Source organism: Saccopteryx bilineata, chromosome 8, assembly GCF_036850765.1.
Source record: "Saccopteryx bilineata isolate mSacBil1 chromosome 8, mSacBil1_pri_phased_curated, whole genome shotgun sequence".
Classification (NCBI taxonomy): Eukaryota; Metazoa; Chordata; class Mammalia; order Chiroptera; family Emballonuridae; genus Saccopteryx; species Saccopteryx bilineata.
Window position 1 is genome coordinate 65,087,471 of NC_089497.1, and position 15,884 is coordinate 65,103,354.

At 38.9% G+C, this 15,884-nt stretch overlaps 1 protein-coding gene across 12 annotated transcripts in view; it reads right to left on the bottom strand.

Annotated features, from left to right (window-relative positions):
- Positions 1-15,884, bottom strand: part of LPP (LIM domain containing preferred translocation partner in lipoma) — a 736,954-nt gene that overhangs the window by 171,192 nt on the left and 549,878 nt on the right. The gene's annotated exons all lie outside the window — the stretch shown is intronic.

Below are 15,884 nucleotides of genomic sequence, written 5' to 3' on the forward strand. Positions count from 1 at the left end.
AACATATATCAAATATCTCTTATAAACCAGGTATTGTTCTAGGACCAAAGACACAACAGTGAACTAAACAAAATCATTGCCTCCAGTCAGATTTACATTCTCGTGGAAACAGCAATAAATATGACAACTAAGTAATTTGGTAAGGATAATAAAAGCATTAGGGGTCATGTCAGTTATTTTTTTATTTGAAAATTAAAGAACTCAGGGCAGTATGTACACATAGGTCTTAAGAAGCTATTAATTTTATGTTATTATTCTTCAAGGCAAAGTATTCTTTACCCAGTTTGAATAAGGTGTATCCAGGTCTGGATTCAACAAAATGGCTGGACCTCACTTACTTTCTCCCTTCTGAATAGCCCCACCATTCCTTCTCCCCCAAGCAAAGGGTCATTTCTATTTTTTATTAGAGAAGAAATTTGGCCATACAGTTCAATACATTCCCAGCTGTGTGACCTTGAAGGAGTCATTTGGGCTTACAGTTTTCTGAAAAGTGAAAGTTTGTTCTAGATAAGTTTCTAAGATTGAATCTTCTTTATGGTATTATAAATCTAGGTTTCCAAATCAATGCTTAAAAACACACCCATATAACCAAATTAATTAAAAATTAACATGTGCTAAGATGGAACACATTACAATGCTTAGGATAATTTATTTAGTGCTGTAAACATATATTTCCCTAAGCAAACACTTTACCAGAAATCCCTACCACAAAAGGAAATATATCTAACATGTCTCATTAACTAGAAAACACTGTTCCCATGACCCACGGATACCCTAAACAAAGAGCTGCAGAGAGACAAAACCAAGAAATCCATTTTTTTCCCCCAATCAATATAACCTTTTCTCTAAACCACTCATTTTCTATTTTACTTCTGGTGTGGTTTTGGGGGTTTTAATTAATTAGGTCATTTTTCTGTGAAAAAGAGAGAGAGAGAGAGATCCTTAAGACCCCAGGTTCTGTCTGTACTAGAGGAAGCTAGAGTCATTTCCTAGTTAGTAATTGACAGGAACACTCTGGAAACCATCTTCTTGACACAAAATAATACAAATAATAAAATAGAAACTACCTAGTAGCTCTCATTTGAGACCCTGTGAGTGCTTTTCAAAGCAATCATATTGTTCCTTGTATTGATGAAAAAGCTTCAGCAGACGTTAACTTAACTGGTCTCAGAGTCAATGACCAATCCCACAAGATGGTGCTCAAAAGTGTGACTGGTGGAAAGAGAACAGGATCTGGAGTTAATAGGCCTGGGCCCCCATCTGCTGCTTAGGGTTTATGCTTTCTGGGGACGGTGGTGGCTTTGGAGAGTTGGGAGTCTCTTAATCATTCAGATTTTCGGTGTGTTCCTAAATCAAATGAAAATAAACATACTGTGGATTTTGCAGGGCTGCTGTCTAGCTCAAATAATATAACAAGTATAAAAGTGCTTAACAGAGTATTATAAAAATGTTAATTATAATCATGTTAACCTTGGAGTAGAACTAGATGGAAATTAGATGCAAGAGGCTGATTTACAGACAAGTTTAGTCACCTAAGTCACTGACTGTCATAATTGGGCAATACTTCCCAAATTGAATCTCATCCATGAGATGATTTGATACCTCTCACCACTTCCCCAACAAGGGTTTATTGGGCATCCACAGAATGTTTATTTTCATTTGATCTAGGAACACATGGAAAATCTGAAGGATTAAGAGACTCCCAACTCTCCAAAGCCACCACCATCCCCAGAAAGCATAAATCCCCTAACCAGCAGATGGGGGCTCAGGCCTCCTGACTCCAGATCCTGTTCTCTTTCCACCAGTCACACTTTTGACTCTTCTGTTAAAAAGAAAAGAGTTAATTCATTATATTGATTGGGAAAATGCTAGCTTCCTCTCACTTGCCTTTGGTGCTAACTTTGGAGGCACAGTCCATTCCTTTTCCACGTGGCAGATCTCCAACAGCAGTCAGGGTCCCAGGTTTTCTTCTCCCCACACCTTCATCTGTGCCTCAATGGCACTTTCCAGTTTCCTCACCATCTCACTCTAAGTCCTCTAGACATGCTCACTTATTGATTGGTCTTACTAACATGGGAAATAAGTGAATTATCATCCCTGTTGTTTAAGGCATTCTGCTTCTTATTCACGAACGTTCTATGGATCTCCCTTTTGCTCTTGATTGAGAAGATACATAGTGCCAAATAAGGTGAGGTGGTTTTATCCATAGTCATATCACATGCCCATCCATGCCTTTCTTCTTTTGAGCCTTACCATGTGCCCAGTCCCTGCTGCCTCCTGTCTCCCATGTCTGTCTTATTGTCCTTTGAGGCAGGAAAGCCTAATTTCCCTCAGAACAAACTTCTGGATAGATGCAAATTTTCTCAGTAGATCTCACTAACCATACTCAGAGACAACGTACGCTTAGGTAAATGACAAGTTCTGTGAAGAGAATTTACATAGTGTTTCCTGAAGGCATAAGAATTCTTCAGATAGTTCACTAAACATTTTTTTTCTTTCTTTTTTTTATTTATTTTTCTGGTATTTTTCTGAAGCTGGAAACTGGGAGGCAGTCGGACAGACTCCCGCATGAGCCCGACTGGGATCCACCCGGCATGCCCACCAGGGGGCGAAGCTCTGCCCATCTTGGGGCATTGCTCTGCTGCAACCAGAGCCACTCTAGCGCCTGAGGCAGAGGCCACAGAGCCATCCTCAGTGCCCGGGCCATCTTTGCTCCAATGGAGCCTTGGCTGTGGGAGGGGAAGAGAGAGACAGAGAGGAAGGAGAGGGGGAGGGGTGGAGAAGTAGATGGGCGCTTCTCCTGTGTGCCCTGGCCGGGAATCGAACCCGGGACTCCTGCACACCAGGCCGATGCTCTACCACTGAGCCAACCGGCCAGGGCCCACTAAACATTTTAAGATGAACACTTCAGTTGTTTTTTTAAAGGAATAAGACAACACATTGTAAACAATGCCAAAAATAACTACAGCTTCCTGCTTAAAAATAAGCTGGTAGGAGTGACGTCACGGAAATGGTGCTGTGAGAAGCGCGTCCGACAGCTCTCCCCTAAATCACAACAAATTTATCAACTAGAAACAGGAAAATTTATCCTCGGAGCATTCCGGAGTTCCACACAAACTGAAAGCAAAAGGACTGTTATCACTTGAATCTGAGAGACGAGGGTGTGGAGGAAGCTACCGCAGCAGCGACGCTCATTCAAGCCGCGAGGGAGTGCGCCTGCGGTGAGTCAGCCCATATACTTGGGAACCGCGAGCCGCCGTGAGCCCCCGCGAGCCGCCGCCACGAGCGGCCGCCGCGAACCGCCACCGCGAGCCGCCGCGAGCAGCCGCGCGTGCGCCCGGTCTGGTTGAGCACCGCTGACGTTCCCAGCGGCCCGCACACTGCGAGTGGGGGTCGCCGGCCACCGGTGCCCGGAGCGCCCCATTCGCGTGCGTGCCTTGGGCATTCCACGCGCCCAGGGCACCCTGCTGGCCCGCACACCCAGGGGGCTCCATTATCCTGCGCCTGGTGCGGTCCAGCCGCCAGCGGCGGGGAGAGCGGGAGAGGCTTGGGAGATTCTCTCCGTGGGCGGGGCACCTCACCCAGCCATTCAAGCTAACAATCAAGCGTTGGGGGAGGGGCGCGTGCAGGCAGCCTAAAATACCTTCGGAAGCACAGCTGCGACCCAATCACTGAAATTAGCTTAACCCATAAAATCTGCGCACCCTCGGTTCTAATTGATAAGATCTCTCTCAGTTCAGCGATCCAAGACAAGAGGCGTGATATTTTTTAGTGCCTCTCGCTAAAGGGGCGGGGGCAACTTCTGATTGATAGAGCCTCCATATTCAGGGATAAACGCTAACAAGAAGGACTTGGCAGATAATAAGGTCTATACTACACTAGTCGTAAGCAGAGACTAGTGCCTCTTCTTCCCTGCAAAAACAGGCTACAAAGTGTGGAAAGCCTGGGTTGAGAGGTCCAACTAAATGATAGGCGCTGAACAGTCACCTTGACAACAATTGACTCCCACCCCCGCCTGATTACACTGGAGGCCCTGACTCTCAGAGCCTTTCCCAAAGCCTTGCACTGAGTGGGGATAGAGTGGGGATTTCCCAGCTCTTTGAGCCTCTTACTCCCCAGGCAGAAGCAGTTGCAGCCTTATAGCTGGATCACCAGGCTGCTAATTCAGAAAGGGGGGACTAGGAGAGAGAATCCAGGAAAGCAAACTCTCTCATCGTTGGACCCTGCAAACGCCAACAAGCCTTTACTTCCAGCAAGACTAAAGCCAATTATATGACATTGCCATAGAATCCCATCAACTGCAAATCCCTACCTAAGAGTGACACAGGGGCAGAGCCTGGGGTACAGAGTCACCGACTAGGAAGAGGGAGAGAAAAGAAAAAGGAAGAAGTTAACCTCTCAAAATCAAGAAAAACCCACAGACTTTACAACTTGATCCACTAATTTTTTGTTGTTGTTGTTTGTTTCTTCTATCTTTTTGCCTTTATTTCCTCCACCTCGGTCCTTCTATTCTCTGCCCATCTTATGCTTCCCCTTTCTTGAACTACACTACCCATGAGTGTTGCATTTTATTTTTCTTCTTCATCCTCACCCTCCTTTAAGGTTATACTTCAAAACACTTAACTCTCACTCTCTCCTCTTTTTTTTTTTTTTGTCTTACTTTATTTTGTTTTTTTCTCCTCCTATTGTATTTCTTCCTTCGTTTTGCTCTTTTTCTTATTTTTTCCTTTCTATTCATTTTTTATTTTCTCATTTTACTTTCCTCCCATATAATCCTCAATCACGAACAAATTAGTTAATTTGGGACTCAAGGCTTTTTTTTGGCTTTATTTCTCTTTTTTGCTTTTGTTTTTATTTTTTTTTCTCTTGTTTGTTTATTTTTGTGGCATTTTGGGTCCTCCCAACCCAAGGTCTCCATTGTATTTAGTCTTCGCTCCACTTAATACAACAGATTTTTACTTATTATTTTTATTTTTTCTTCTTTATTATTCTTTTTTGGTCCTTTTTTCTGATTCCCTCTTATCCCTCTCATTATATCTCTTAGTTGACCATCACTTACAAGCAAATCATCTTATGCTTGTCTAAGATTTTCTTCCTTTTTTTTTTTTTTTTTGCATTTAGTAGGTCCCTACTCCCTTTTTTTTGCCCCTTGAACTCTTCACCCCAAATCAGGCCCTCCATTATAGGCACAATATTTCCCTGAGGAGGGGAGAGGAGGGAAAGAGAAGAGAGAAAAAAAGGGGGAAATAATAAATTATTACTGTTTTTTTTTGTGGGGTGTTTTACCCTTTTTTTTTTCTTTTTACTCTTTATTAATTCTAATTAGTGCTATCAATAAGACCACACTCAGATGCCGATAAGAAAGAGGAAATCGAATATTCTGGATACAAAAGAAAGAGAGGTAACACAAATAGATGTGGAAAAATCTATGGAGAAAAGACTTAACATATTGGAAGCCTTGGAGCTAAATGACAGAGAATTTAAAATAGAAATCTTAAAAATACTCAGAGATATACAAGAAAACACAGAAAGGCAATATAGGGAGATCAGAAAACAACTCAATGAACACAAAGAATATATTACCAAGGAAATTGAAACTATAAAAACAAATCAAACAGAAATGAAAAACTCAATTCACGAGCTGAAAAACGAGGTAACAAGCTTAGCTAACAGAACAGCCAAGATTGAAGATAGGATTAGTGAAATAGAAGACAAACTACTTGAGGCACAACAGAGAGAAGAAGAAAGAGACTCAAAAATAATAAAAAACGAGAAAGCCCTACAGGAATTGTCTGACTCCATCAGAAAGAATAACATAAGAATAATAGGTATATCAGAGGGAGAAGGGAAAGAAAATGGAATGGAGAATATACTCAAACAAATAATAGACGAGAACTTCCCAAGCCTGTGGAAGGAACTAAAGCCTCAAATTCAAGAAGCAAACAGAACACCAAGTTTTCTTAACCCCAACAAACCCACTCCAAGGCACATCATAATAAAGATGACACAAACCAATGACAAAGAAAAAATTCTCAAGGCAGCCAGGGAAAAGAAGAGTACAACATATAAAGGAAGGCCTATTAGATTATCATCAGATTTCTCAGCAGAAACTCTACAAGCTAGAAGAGAGTGGACCCCAATATTTAAAGCCCTGAAAGAGAGGAACTTTCAGCCAAGAATACTATACCCATCAAAGCTATCCTTCAAGTATGAAGGAGATATAAAAACATTCACAAATACAGAAAAGATGAGAGAATTTATCAACAGAAAGCCCCCACTCCAGGAAATACTAAGGGGGGTTTTCCAACCAGATTCAAAGAACAAAAGAAAACAACACCACAAGTAACAGCTCCACCAAGAACACAATAAAACCAAACTTAAACTGTGACAACAAAGGAAAAAAAGGGGGGAGAGGATGGAGATTAACAGTAGCAAAGGATGATGAAGTGCAGAAATACTTATAAGATAGGGTACTACAATGAATATGGTAGGTACCCTTTTCATTACTTAATGGTAACCACCCTTAAAAAAACCACCACAAAAACACTTGACTTAAAAAAGGTAGCAACAGAGGAAAGAAGTATGGAACACAAACAAACAAAAACAAATGATAGAAAAACAAAAGAGAAGAATCAAACTAGATACAAAACTAACAGAAAGCAATTTATAAAATGGCAGTAGGAAACCCACAAGTGTCAATAATTACACTAAATGTAAATGGATTAAACTTACCAATAAAAAGACACAGAGTAGCAGAATGGATTAAAAAAGAAAATCCAACTATATGCTGCCTACAAGAAACACATCTAAGCAACAAGGATAAAAACAAATTCAAAGTGAAAGGCTGGAAAACAATACTCCAAGCAAACAACACCCAAAAAAAAGCAGGCGTAGCAATACTCATATCGAATAATGCTGACTACAAGACAGAAAAAGTACTCAGAGACAAAAATGGTCATTTCATAATGATTAAGGGGAAGTTGAATCAAGAAGACATAACAATCCTTAATATATATGCACCAAACCAAGGAGCACCAAAATATATAAGACAGCTACTTATTGACCTTAAAACAAAAACTAACAAAAATACAATCATACTTGGAGACCTCAATACACCGCTGACGGCTCTAGATCGGTCATCCAAACAGAGAATCAATAAAGATATAGTGGCCTTAAACGAAATACTAAAACACCTGGATATGATAGACATCTACAGGACACTTCATCCCAAAGCGACAGAGTATACATTTTTCTCTAGTGTACATGGAACATTCTCAAGAATTGACCATATGTTGGGCCACAAAGACAATATCAGCAAATTTAGAAAAATTGAAATTGTACCAAGCATATTTTCTGATCATAAAGCCTTGAAACTAGAATTCAACTGCAAAAAAGAGGGGGGAAAACCCACAAAAATGTGGAAACTAAACAACATACTTCTAAAAAATGAATGGGTCAAAGAAGAAATAAGCGCAGAGATCAAAAGATATATACAGACAAATGAAAATGAAAATACGACATATCAGAATCTCTGGGATGCAGCAAAAGCAGTAATAAGAGGAAAGTTCATATCACTTCAGGCCTATATGAACAAACAAGAGAGAGCCGAAGTAAACCACTTAACTTCACACCTTAAGGAACTAGAAAAAGAAGAACAAAGACAACCCAAAACCAGCCGAAGAAAGGAGATAATAAAAATCAGAGCAGAAATAAATGAAATAGAGAACAGAAAAACTATAGAAAAAATCAATAAAACAAGGAGCTGGTTCTTTGAAAAGATCAACAAAATTGACAAACCCTTGGCAAGACTCACCAAGGAAAAAAGGCACAGGACTCAAATAAATAAAATCCAAAATGAAAGAGGAGAGATCACCACAGACATCATAGATATACAAAGAATTATTGTAGAATACTATGAAAAATTATATGCCACCAAATACAACAATCTAGAAGAAATGGATAAATTCCTAGAACAATACAACCTTCCTAGACTGAGTCATGAAGAAGCAGAAAGCCTAAACAGACCAATCAGCAGGGAGGAAATAGAAAAAACTATTAAAAATCTCCCCAAAAATAAAAGTCCAGGCCCAGACGGTTATACTAGTGAATTCTATCAAACATTCAAAGAAGACTTGGTTCCTATTCTACTCAAAGTCTTCCAAAAAATTGAAGAAGAAGCAATACTTCCAAACACATTTTATGAGGCCAACATAACCCTCATACCAAAACCAGGCAAGGATGGCACAAAGAAAGAAAACTACAGACCAATATCTCTAATGAATACAGATGCTAAAATACTAAACAAAATACTGGCAAACCGAATACAACAACATATTAAAAAAATAATACATCATGATCAAGTGGGATTCATCCCAGAATCTCAAGGATGGTTCAACATACGCAAAACGGTTAACGTAATACACCATATCAACAAAACAAAGAACAAAAACCACATGATCTTATCAATAGATGCAGAAAAGGCTTTTGATAAAATACAACACAATTTTATGTTTAAGACTCTCAACAAAATGGGTATAGAAGGAAAATATCTCAACATGATAAAGGCCATATATGATAAACCATCAGCCAACATCCTATTAAACAGCATAAAACTGAGGACTTTCTACCTTAAATCAGGAACAAGACAGGGTTGTCCACTCTCTCCACTCTTATTCAACGTGGTGCTAGAAGTTCTGGCCAGAGCAATCAGACAAGACAAAGAAATAAAAGGCATCCATATCGGAAAAGAAGAAGTAAAGCTATCACTTTTTGCTGATGATATGATCCTATACATCGAAAACCCGAAGGACTCCACAAAAAGATTATTAGAAACAATAAACCAATACAGTAAGGTCGCAGGATACAAAATTAACATAGAAAAGTCCATAGCCTTTCTATATGCCAACAATGAAATATTAGAAAACGAACTCAAAAAAATAATCCCCTTCACGATTGCAACAAAAAAAATAAAATACCTAGGAATAAACATAACAAAGAACGTAAAGGACCTATATAATGAAAATTACAAAGCATTGTTAAGGGAAATCGAAAAAGATACAATGAGATGGAAAAATATTCCTTGTTCTTGGATGGGAAGAATAAATATAATCAAAATGGCCATATTACCCAAAGCAATATACAAATTTAATGCAATTCCCATCAAAATCCCTATGAGATTTTTTAAAGAAATGGATCAAAAAATCATCAGATTTATATGGAACTATAAAAAACCCCGAATAGCCAAAACAATCCTAAGGAAAAAGAATGAAGCTGGGGGCATTACAATACCTGACTTTAAACTATATTATAGGGCCACGATAATCAAAACAGCATGGTATTGGCAGAAAAATAGACACTCAGACCAATGGAACAGAATAGAAAGCCCAGAAATAAAACCACATATATATGGTCAAATAATCTTTGATAAAGGGGCCAACAACACACAATGGAGAAAAGAAAGCCTCTTCAACAAATGGTGTTGGGAAAACTGGAAAGCCACATGCAAAAGAATGAAACTCGACTACAGCCTGTCCCCGTGTACTAAAATTAATTCAAAATGGATCAAAGACCTAAATATAAGACCTGAAACAATAAAGTACATAGAAGAAGACATAGGTACTAAAATCATGGACCTGGGTTTTAAAGAACATTTTATGAACTTGACTCCAATGGCAAGAGAAGTGAAGGCAAAGATAAATGAATGGGACTACATCAGAATTAAAAGTTTTTGCTCAGCAAGAGAAACTGATATCAAAATAAACAGACAGCCAACTATATGGGAACTGATATTTTCAAACGACAGCTCACATAAGGGCCTAATATCCAAAATTTACAAAGAACTCATAAAACTCAACAACAAACAAACAAACAATCCAATAAAAAAATGGGAAGAGGACATGAACAGACACTTCTCCCAGGAAGAGATACAAATGGCCAACAGATATATGAAAAGATGCTCAGATTCATTAGTTATTAGAGAAATGCAAATCAAAACTACAATGAGATACCACCTCACCCCTGTTAGATTAGCTATTATCAACAAGACGGGTAATAGCAAATGTTGGAGAGGCTGTGGAGAAAAAGGAACCCTCATTCACTGTTCGTGGGACTGTAAAGTAGTACAACCATTATGGAGGAAAGTATGGTGGTTCCTCAAAAAACTGCAAATAGAACTACCTTATGACCCAGCAATCCCTCTACTGGGTATATACCCCAAAACCTCAGAAACATTGATACGTGAAGACACATGTAGCCCCATGTTCATTGCAGCACTGTTCACAGTGGCCAAGACATGGAAACAACCAAAAAGCCCTTCAATAGAAGACTGGATAAAGAAGATGTGGCACATATACACTATGGAATACTACTCAGCCATAAGAAATGATTACATCAGATCATTTACAGCAAAATGGTGGGAACTTGATAACATTATACGGAGTGAAATAAGTAAATCAGAAAAAAACAAGAACTACATGATTCCATACATTGGTGGAACATAAAAATGAGACTAAGAGACATGGACAAGAGTGTGGTGGTTACCAAGGGTGGGGGGGGGGGGGAGGGAGGACATGGGAGGGAGGGAGGGAGAGAGTTAGGGGGAGGGGGAGGGGCACAGAGAACTAGATAGAGGGTGACGGAGGACAATCTGACTTTGGGCGAGGGGTTTGCAACATAATTTAATGACAAAATAACCTAGACATGTTTTCTTTGAATATATGTACCCTGATTTATTAATGTCATCCCATTAACATTAATAAAAATTTATTAAAAAAAAAATAAGCTGGTAGATATTTTCAGTCCATTCTCAGATATCTTACACTATCCATTTCCAGAGATACTGTGTTCCAATAGTGTTGTCTTCAGTCTTAGGATCTGCACAGCCAGCACACCATTATTTTGGAGAGAACATATAGTTTGTACTCAAATTTCTCTAACCTTGACCCAAATAGTTTATAGTCATTTTTTTTTTAAATCCAGAATCTAATCAAAAGTCATACCTTGTATTTGAATGGCATGTCATTTTAATTTCCTTTAATGTAGCACAGTCTTGTCCAGCACTGACTTTTTTAAAGTATTCGGGACAACTATCTTGCAGAATGTTACATAATCTGGATTTGCTTGTTTCCTAATGTTTCAAATTTAGTACTTTAGTGAGACTGTTACATAGACAAGTTGTATTCTTCCTACTATATCAAATAATAGGCACATTTCAATTTGTCCCATTATCAGTGATACTAATTTCATCATTTGAATTAAGAAGGTTTCCTCCTAACCGTTACATTTGTAAAGGTATCCTCTTTGTACTTCTGTCACCTGGAGGTAATTTTTTGATATCCTCTTCCTACTTTTAACCATACTGTAACAGTTCTTTGATCATTAAGAAAAACTGTTAAAAGTTACAAGAAGCTACATAAAAAAAACAATCAAACAAAAATTCAAAAAATATATTTTTGAATCATTTCACTTGTTGAAGGGGGGAGCGGTGCTTTGAGGAAACAAAGCAATATGGCCACAGGGGAACTTACTCCATTCACACCTCTTATTTATATTTTGTTCCATTTCTCCAGGGTGCAGCCTATAATTCAGCAGATCTTTGACAAGAAAGCACTTAAAGACCTTCAACAAATGAGCTATAGTGTCAATGAAAATTCCAGCATTAAACAGGCAAAGTGATGGAAAGAGAGAGTACATGATGGGATCAGGTCAGCTGAAGGGGATAATGCAAGAGTTTGAAATTGTTTCAGGGTGTGCTTGGCAATGTCATTGCCAGCCCAGAATGGAGCTAAGGTAAAATTCTGATAGAGGGCAAGAGAGGACTCTGATACACCTTCCTTGGGTCAGGCCCTCCTACACATATGCCGACATGCGGCCCTCCTTCACTCATCACCAGACAGACTGATGGACTCTGTCTCCTACCCTCACATAGGCTTCAGGTAGACCCAACACTGTGCTGATAATCATTTCTATAATGTTGTCCTACTTGCAAATCTCTATTAGCATCATTTTAAAGATGACTCAAAGGGGACTATTCCATAAACACTTTTTCATTCTTGGAACTCTGGCTGAACTTTAGGTGACTTATCACCTTTTATCTTGAGTTATGATTAAATACCATAACTTTGTGCACATCCCCTATTAGACTATAAGCACCTTTAAAGGTAAGACCCATATTTGTCTGTCTCCATATAACTACAACTCCTAGAAGAGTAATCTGCATGTAATAGGTACTTAGTGTTTGTTTTCTACATAAAGTAAATTTTCCTTGAATAATCCTGGTCTCATCTCATACTTTGTTCGTTACATCTACTTAGAAGAGAATACTCCTCTGTTATTTTCAATCTTTCTAAAGCTGATCTTCTCCATAAAACCTTTCTAAATATCCATATTAAACTAGATATTTATAACCTAAATTGTAGTGACGGCAATAGAAGCGAATACACATGTCCAAACCCAACAAATTGTATACATTAATTATGTGCAGGTTATTTATTTATTTATTTTATTTTTTCTGAAGTGAGAAGCGAGGAGGCAGAGAGACAACTCCCACATGAGCCCGACCGGGATCCACCTGGCAAGCCCATGAGTGTGCAATGCTCTACCCATCTGGGGCATTGCTCCATTGCAAGTAGAGCCATTCTAGTGCCTGAGGCAGAGGTCATGGAGCCATCCTCAGCGTGTGGGTCAACTTTGCTCCAATGGAGCCTTGGGTGCGGTAAGGGAAAAGAGAGACAGAGAGAAAGGAGAAGGTGAAGGGTGGAGAAACAGATGGGCGCTTCTTCTGTGTGCCTTCGCTGGGAATTGAGCCCGGGACTTCTGCACAACAGGCCAATGCTCTACCACTGAGCCAGCCGGCCAGGACCCCATGTGCAGTTTTTTATATACCTCAATAAAGCTGGGGAAAAATCTTTCAGAAGATAAAAAATGTATATACAGGGAACCAAGATTCTAATCAAGTCCTGACATTGATTAACTCTTGATATGGGCAGACTACATAACATTTTTGTGCTTCAATTTCCTAATCTGAAAATAACACTTCACAGGATTATATATTTTTTTCAGTAAGGATTACATGATTCCAATAAAATACATAAGATAGTGCTGCCATATCATAAGTACAATAAAAGTTAATAATTTTCTACAGTTTTTTCATGGACTGTAAACATCATTTAGCAATAATTATTTAGCAATTGGTGACATATATTCTTTAGAAAAATTTTTTTCCTTAAAGATTTTATTTATTGATTCTCAGAGAAAAAGGGCAGAGAGAGAGAGAAAGAGAGAGAGAGAAGGGAGAGAGGAGTGGGAAGCATCAACTGTAGTAGTTGCTTCTCCTATGTGCCTTGACAGGGTGAGCTCAGGGTTTCAAACTGGCAATCTCAGCATCCCAGGTTGATGCTTTATCCACTGCATCACCACATATCAGGTGTATATGTTCTATTTTTGAGAGAAACTTAAATTTAAATCAAGTATTCTTATTTTTTTTATTCATTTTTAGAGAGGAGAGAGAGAGAGACAGAGAGAGAGAAGGGGGAGGAGCTGGAAGCATCAACTCCCATATGTGCGTTGACCTGGCAAGCCCAGGGTTTCGAACCAGCGACCTCAGCATTTCCAGGTCGATGCTTTATCCACTGCGCCACCACAGGTCAGGCAAATATTATTAATTTTAAAAGGCATATCCTCCTTCCTTCCTTCCTTCCTTCCTTCCTTCCTTCCTTCCTTCCTTCCTTCCTTTCCTTCCTTCCTTCCTTCCTTTCCTTCCTTCCTTTCTTTTTTGCATCTTTCCGAAGCTGGAAACTGGGAGGCAGTCGGACAGACTCCTGCATGCGCCCAACCGGGATCCACCCGGCATGCCCACCAGGGGGTGATGCTCTGCCCCTCTGGGGCATCACTCTGTTGCATCCAGAGTCATCCTAGCGCCTGAGGCAGAGGCCACAGAGCCATCCTCAGCGCCTGGGCCATTTTTGCTACAATGGAGCCTCGGCTATGGGAGGGGAAGAGAGAGACAGAGAGGAAGGAGAGGGGGAGGGGTGGAAAAGCAGATGGGTGCTTCTCCTGTGTGCCCTGGCCGGGGATCGAACCCAGGACTCCTGCACGCCAAGCCTACTCTCTACCACTGAGCCAACCGGCCAGGGCCCTATTTTTTTAATGTATGAGATAACTTTGATTTTTGAGTATATTTTCCATGCCAAGAACTTGGCTAAGTGCTTTCTCTAAATATTTCATTCAATAGTAAAATAATAGTATAAGCTACCTACTACTTCTATATTACAGATAAAGCAAAACAAAAACAAATATTTAGAGAGAGCAAGCAATTTGTTAAAGTTGTCTAAGCTAGTAAGTGGCAGAATTAGGACAATTCTTGAAGACAGATATATTTAACTTTCCTTACAGTATTGTTATATATTTTTTCATTAAGATAGTTGAAGCAGATACACCTGGTATTATTACTTTTCATTTTTAAAAGACCTTAAAACAGAGAGTAAATTTTCCCTTTTAAAAAACTTTTTTGAAAAGTTTGTTTTATATTCCAATTAAACCCATCTCTTACATCAATGACAAGAAAATAATATACTTACAGTATGTTTTAATATAACTAGAGGCTTTTTTTTTTACTGTTCTCCATGCATTTGTGCTGATCTTTATCAACCTAGGCTTAGCTCTTAGCTTTGTTATATCTCTTTGGTTTGATGCTGTTTTCATATTATCTTACTAGTGTTAAAAGATGTGTTAGAAAACCGTTGCTCCATACTTTTGATTTATCAAAGTGGGAAATGGGGCTCAGGCAGATGGGGGACATGGTAATGCAGCTTTGTCAGCGAGGGAAAGGGGGGGCAGAACCAGAAGTCTTTATTCTCACTACTGTGGTATTTTAGCTGGTCTATGCTGCCTGCTGCATACAAAAATGCCAAGATTTTCCAATCCTAACTCAATCCATCTACAACATGGCTTTAGACCAATTCTTGCAGCTTACCTTTCAATACATATTTTCAAGTAAGAAACAAGTGGGAAGACATGTAGATAGGAAATAACTGGAAAAGTAGAAGCCCTGAGCAACTTCCCAGCTCTGTGCCTTTCCACCCCAATGTACCCCAAATGTAATATCCCTTTTCTACATGTCCTTAAAGCAGCCCTACTCAAAATGGCAACGGATGAGTGTCTAAGAAATGTTTATCACCCTGTGATGAGACAAGTACAGGAAATGAGTATTTAGAAAATATTACAGAAATAGAGTAATTTAACCTTGTTAAATCAAATAATGACAAAACTTGGTTTTCCTTTTTGTATTTTTTAAAATTTCTTTTTCTTAGAAACTAATTTTAATCATACACTATAAAAATATTGATCTCTGAACAGACTGGGGAGGAGTCTTTCATAACAAAAAGAGTTGAGAGGCACTTCTTTCAAGGGGCCAGGTTCAAATGCCACTGATTCTTCTATAAAGCATTTCTGATGTTCCTGATGAATAAAACTTTACAATTTTATAATATTTGACCTAAGGAAGATTCTCTCATACCTCTTATAACTTTTAACCTAAATTAGTAAGTATTTGTGTTATTCTTATCTCTTCTGAATAATTACAACCCCCCCTGAGGACAAGTTATGTATCCATAACACCTCATAATTGGCATATAATTCATAAATTCACATTACACGAATAGACTGAATGAATTGATTGTTCATAAATACTGACAGGTTTGAATAGTGGAGAAGTTAAAAAAATATATAAGGGGAGCATCTTTTCCTAAACTTGGATAGGGAAGGAATTGAGAGAACAGAAATTAGGCACTAGCCAATTCTACATTGTGTATATTAATATTTAGATCTGAACACACACAAAAGCCTCATTTCTGTCTAATAAGATGCTGAAAATTGTCAACAATTAA